The 6,054-nt window shown below is 38.7% G+C and overlaps 1 protein-coding gene and 1 non-coding gene across 3 annotated transcripts in view; one reads left to right on the top strand and one right to left on the bottom strand.

Moving 5' to 3' along the window:
- On the bottom strand, nt 1–72 carry trnaq-uug (transfer RNA glutamine (anticodon UUG)). Its single transcript has one exon. It is a non-coding gene; the product is annotated as a tRNA-Gln (tRNA).
- Nucleotides 73–3,056: 2,984 nt separating this feature from the next.
- LOC127448838 (vitamin D3 receptor B) overlaps nt 3,057–6,054 on the top strand; it is a 33,971-nt gene continuing 30,973 nt past the window's right edge. The window contains exon 1 of one of the 2 annotated variants that reach the window (XM_051711674.1): nt 3,057–3,197. The gene's annotated coding sequence lies outside the window, so the exon portion shown is untranslated. Of the gene's footprint in view, nt 3,198–3,223; nt 3,369–6,054 lie in introns of those variants that run through there. The other variant, XM_051711673.1, reaches the window with a different exon arrangement.

Below are 6,054 nucleotides of genomic sequence, written 5' to 3'. Positions count from 1 at the left end.
AGGTCCCACCGAGATTTGAACTCGGATCGCTGGATTCAAAGTCCAGAGTGCTAACCATTACACCATGGGACCACGTTGCCGAAAGTTGTGACATAAGAACTATTATTCGTTCCGTGTATGGTCAGGGGAAACTTGTAACATTATTTACTGTTTAATGAATTTGATCACAGTATAGTTACAGTATAGTAAATGTGTGCGTGTATTTGTGTGCGTAATGTGAATATGATATGCCTCATTTCAGAGATAGCTGTTACCTGGCTAGATTATTTTGCTAAATCCGCATCAGAGACAGGTTCTCGTGCAGTATTTCTCTTGCACTGACTTTTCCTCATTTAGTTATTTATTGCTTAATATTTTATTGTATAAAATATTTTTGATACCACCACAAAAACATATTTAGTTGTGCTTAACCGACTGCATACGGCAACATTCATACAGCACGAGCGCTAAATTAATTTCAGCTCATCACGGTATGTCAGTGCCACTGTCTGGATGCAGTTCTTCGACACGTAGATTCTCCCACGAAAAGTTTGTATTTATTTATTTTCATATTATATCATATAACGTTTCTACCGGAAAACAAAACCATCAGATTATTATGAAACCGTTTCGCTCATTTTTAACGTAATTTACAGTCATGTGACGACTTTCGTACTGTACACACATTAATATTTGTATTGCTTTATACGTGACAAAAATAACTGCAACAAACAGAGCAGATAGTTACAGCACGTTTTCAAAAGTCAAAGAGTGTTCAGGGTTGGTAAAACGAAATTTATCATTTTAAGTCTTCATATTTTTCCAGTTTATTTGTTTTTATTTGTCATTTTCTCTTCAGGAAATTAAATGCTTTTCATTTTATGACTTCTTGAGTGAACATGCACCAAGCAAGGTGAGTTAATCCTGTTTTATCCTTCTATTTCTATTTTCGGTTAATCTGGCAAATATGAGATAACTAAATGAGGGACAAAATACAGTATACTAGACTAATACAGCTCTTAGTAGGCCTACTCTATTATCTTACAACAATACAGCATGCAACTCTATTAATTCTGTGCTATTCTATCGTTATGTACAAAGTGCATTATATTGCTGATGATCTTTTATTGCTCTTATATCTCAGAAAAAAAAAAAACATGTTCAAAGGATATGTAAATTAAATATTACTGTCAGGAAAAAGATCCCAATTGGCTGGCTGCCCTTGAACTTTGACATACAATGAAGTAACACTGTATGCTCCTTCACATCCCACCATGATCTTTGTAGTCTCGGAGAGGTCATGACCTGTTACATCATTGTCACCATCAGAACATTTTGTACATGGGAAATGTAGGGAGATTAATAGAAGAACAAAGATGTGGAAAAAAAGAAAGCAAGCTTTAAGTTTTGCTAAGGCTTCTGCAAATGCAGACCGCTATAATGAAAGGGATCTTTTAGAGGTGAACACTATGACAGAGCCATTTGAATGTCACAAGAATAAATCTCCCTTGAAACACAAAGCATGATCCATGTCTAAGCAAGCATATTCTCATTTTATTTTGCTCTCATTATTTTAATCATAATAGTGTAATAGCAATGCACCTATGCAGTGGAGCTCCTAAACATCTGTATATCTTTCTCGTCTTTCTCTCTGCAGTGTTTCTAGTGGATGTGCAAAGCATACTCAGTACCCTATATGTGCCCCTCCATATTTCCAGACAATAGCCCATATATTCCAGCAAGAGGGCGGCGGAAACGGGCTGGGAATATCCAAGAGAGGCCCCTCCTCAGCATCTTTTACTTCCGCTCATGGCTCTACGATCTTTTCCACTCTCTATGTTTCTCCATCATGCTGCTCTTCCATTCCCTCGTCATTCCATCAATCCATCTTCCATCACTGCATGACCATCCTATGTATAAACATGCACACACACATACAACACATAGCCATTCTTCTCCCACTGGGTTCCACAGGGCTAAATTCCCCAAGTGACCAAAGCTCACACAATCAAACTTGTATGTTTTCCTTTCTCTTTAATGCATACATACGCACACACTGTTATGTTCTACGTTTAATACCCTAAAAACAATACCCTTTGCTATACTACTTAGGCAGACATGCCCAAGGCAAGTAAAACATGAACTCATGTCTTCTCAAACCCAAATTTATATTTGAAAAGCTGCCTGCCACAGACTGAACATTTCCATTACTTGCTGCTGTAACTGCAACGACTGGAAATCGCCTACGACTGCTATTAGGTTAAGCAGGTTATTGGCTCCGTTTGTTTTGTGTTTTATTTATAACGCTTTTCTTAGGGAATGAGCGTGGACCAGCCTAGCACTGCTGAATTAAGTGACTGACACGCAGTTCTCCTCATGCGGATAAAAATGTTTACCTCTTTGGTGCCTCTGACGTCATGACACACCCCTCGCGCTGTCGCTTGCCTGTGAATACAAGGGGTGCGTGCGTGAGTGTGTGAGTGTGTGTGTGTGTGTGTGTGTGACTGTTTTGCTTGTGGAATGTGGGAGATGTCCCCACGCGCTTTACGAACAAGCGATCTGTCCAAACAGTGCGCGCGTGGCAGAGGGTGTCACACCAACCAAAACAGCGGACGCACACTCACAGCATAGTCTTTGATCCGTTATTGGAGGGAAATCCGCCGTACGGGTAGAGTCTGGGCGGGGCGTAAATACACTGAGCCCCATCTATTTAGGGTCAAGTACAACATTTTTATAGCCCTAACTAGCGTGGGTTCAAAGTTTGTTTTGTGCACGGAAAACCATCGCGGCGAATCACCCACTGGGCGCGGAGGAACTGCTTTCAGATTCGATCTTTTCTCTCTTTTCTCTCTTTTTTTTTCATTTTTTTTTTTTTTTTTTTTTTTGCTAATTAATCCACAGACTCAAGATAAATCTGCACGGGATGGATCGAAAAGCAGCTGTAATGGGCAGAGTAATTCGTTAGCATCTTTTCAACTAGCTCCTCCAGAGGCTCTTCCGTGAGTACGGGGCTGCCGTGCGACTGGACGCAAATCGAGGCGACCCTCTGCGGGCTGAGCTGCCGAGGCGGTGGGCGTGTTTTCTCTCCGTGTCTCGGCGTGCTAGCATGTGTGCTGGCGCCAAGTTCTCCGCGTGAAGAAAAAACAAGATTTACAAGTTACGGGCCTGAGTCAAGCAGCAAAACTCACATCACGCTTGATCGGAAAAGTTACGCGGAGGTATAAAGCTCGCAGTTTACTCTGACAGACACTATTTCCAAAGTGAACGTTGTGCTCACACTAATGCAATTCAAAACAAAAGCTGCTAGTCTGCTAATGTTAGGTAACCTACTTAAGTGACTGTTTTGTCAGCATGAACTTGGCACATGAGAACGAGAGAGTTCTAAGTGAGTAAGTTGCTTTGCTTAAACACACTTGTCCAATGTCTGTTTATTTATTCGATATGTTTCTCATACATTAGAGTGCATCTATCTTTAGAGTCGCAGCACTGATTCAATGCAATTTAAACACCGACCTTGGCAGGTTATACAACGTGGAAAACTTTGCACATGTCTCCGAGTAAAGCTACCATTGAAGAACGACCTAAATCACCAAAGTTCACTATAATGATGCCGTAATTATATATAAAGCGGATAAGTTATGAGTTTGATAGTATAGCAGCGCATCGCCTTTTCTGATGCAGTAATTTCCAACTGCGACATCATCCAGTCACAGCGACAAGATCGCCTGATTTACCAGCAGTTTTTATACACACAACTGAGTTTAAAAAGTTTAAAAATTGAGCTCCCCTTAAGTAATGTACTTAACTCAGTCAAAACAAAAGATAAAGGCTTCAGCGTACTGAATCAGATCTTAAGAATGGAGAAGGAAATGGGTGTTTATTTGATAGCAGAGGGTTTTTCGGTATCACTTTATAAGTTGAATTACTAATATGAAAAAAAAAAAAGTAATTATATAACACCTAGTCAATCATTTGCTAAAGTACATTAAAATAGTTGCAGTGTCATTAAACTTTCATTCATATATTTCCATACAAATGCATATATAAAATGCATATGAACAACTGATCTGTTAAGCATTATGTTTAAGAATTACAAGGGAAAGTTATTGTTTTACTCAAGCCTTTTATTACATGTTTTTCTTCTACTTGTTAATCTTATGCTGTGGTAATAATATGCATTGTTGACATTTCCACAATATGAACAGAAAAAAATTGTGCATCTCAGTGTTGCTTTACCATAACTTTACTGAAACGTTTATAAAGCCTATATATTTTTTATAAAACCTAATAATAAAAGTACATTATAAAAAGTTTTATAAAAAATATATAATTTATTAAAATCTTAATGATGATAATAATAATGTTATATCAATCGTATTAACCCTAACATAATGCCCGTGTGGATCATATAGCAGAGTGAGCGTTTGACTCGTTGACATGAAAGCACATTGTGCTGTTGGTATGTTGAGAATCTGTAGTAGTGTGCAGAGTTTGTTTAACATGTTTGTTGAACTGGGCTAGGACTTTTTTTTTTTTACAGCAATCCTAGTGGGCAAGCACAACCAGTTCGGACATGTTGGACAAACATGGTCCAGAGGATATGATTGGCCACATTAACACCCATGTTTTCAAATTGTTAAATTAACATGATGTCGGGGGATAGACCTTGCGAATCAAAGTAATAGGAGAGGGTGGAAGGTTTGACATGCTTAGGAGGACTATTTGTGTCAAAGAGTGTGTGTGGCTTTAATGCAATTGGTAGCGGTAGTTGTTTTGTTAACGATGCTCCATTGTGTAACTTCAGGGCACTTATTCGCTAATTTGAGTGGAAATAGAATGAGATAGTCAACCATGTAACAAGATTAGACGTGATACCCTGGACAAATTTCCAAAACCGCCTCTCTCTCTCTTTTGCTCAGTTTCACTGTCTGTTACATGTATACATCCACATACTGTATATGTATAAAGATATACGTATCCCATTTTTTCCCTCTTCATTTGTGTTGGTCTTTTCCATCTTGCTAATTTGATTTTCAGTGCTGGTTGACAGAGTATGGGGATTTATTTTCCACTGAGCTCTAGAACTCGCCACATCTTCATTGCTGCACTGATTGCTACATTTATATTGTCCTATGCTGTAACTACATATGTTAAGGTTACCATCTTGAGAATACCCATTTCGTGCACCTGTAGTAAGTACATAACATGATCGACTGTCTGTGTATGTACGTGTCTCCCTTTTGTAGAGGTTGAATTGATGTTTCTTTTGTTTAAAGGGACTGGATTGTAATATTTTGGATGTTATTGTGGCGGTGCTCATTTTAGAGGCTGGAATGTGTGTGCCTGTGTGTAGTTTCTGTAACTCTAGGCAGAAGCTGTGAGGCCTTGACTGTAGCCCTGTAGAGAGGCCCATTAAAAGGGAAGTTGGCTCTGTATGTGTGTCTATGCGTGTGTGCATGCAGACCACTGGGATTGGACACAGGGTAGAAAGACCCCCTGTACGGTAGGAGGGAATAGGGAGGAAAGAGGAAGGAGGAGTCAATTACACTTTTCTGGTCACGTGTGTTCTTGCCCTGTGTTTTGCAAGTTTTATGGAAAAAGTAACCAAAGACGAACACGTAAAGAGACCATACACAACTGAGAAAGATTGCTCATTAGTAAACGGTTTGATTTTGAATTCAGGCCCTTTTGTAGACTAACAACATGAACAGTATTTGCCCGGATGTTCGTTTATTCATTGTGGCATATCTTTACAATGCTATCTCCATATATGTATCTCTTTCAATAATATTTGTTTGCTTATGATGAATTTAACAGTTAAGAAATAATTTATGTTCAGTGTTAGGAGCGTTCCCAGCATGATGGAATGATTAATGATTAATGTGTGTCTGCACAGCTTATCTTCATCTACTGTGGATTGGTCCTATGTGCTCAACATTTCGCATGGCTTTACATCAAATCTACATGGGCGTCATTGAGAATTTAATAGACAGAAAAAGCACAAAAAATAGATTGATTTTATTCCATTTAATTGATTACTGTTAGATCCTATTGATATTTTTTTTAAATGTCAAG

Source organism: Myxocyprinus asiaticus, chromosome 12 (genome assembly GCF_019703515.2).
Source record: "Myxocyprinus asiaticus isolate MX2 ecotype Aquarium Trade chromosome 12, UBuf_Myxa_2, whole genome shotgun sequence".
Lineage (NCBI taxonomy): Eukaryota > Metazoa > Chordata > Actinopteri > Cypriniformes > Catostomidae > Myxocyprinus > Myxocyprinus asiaticus.
The sequence above is the reverse complement of the archived record's forward strand: the minus strand, read 5'-3'. Positions and strand labels throughout refer to the sequence as shown.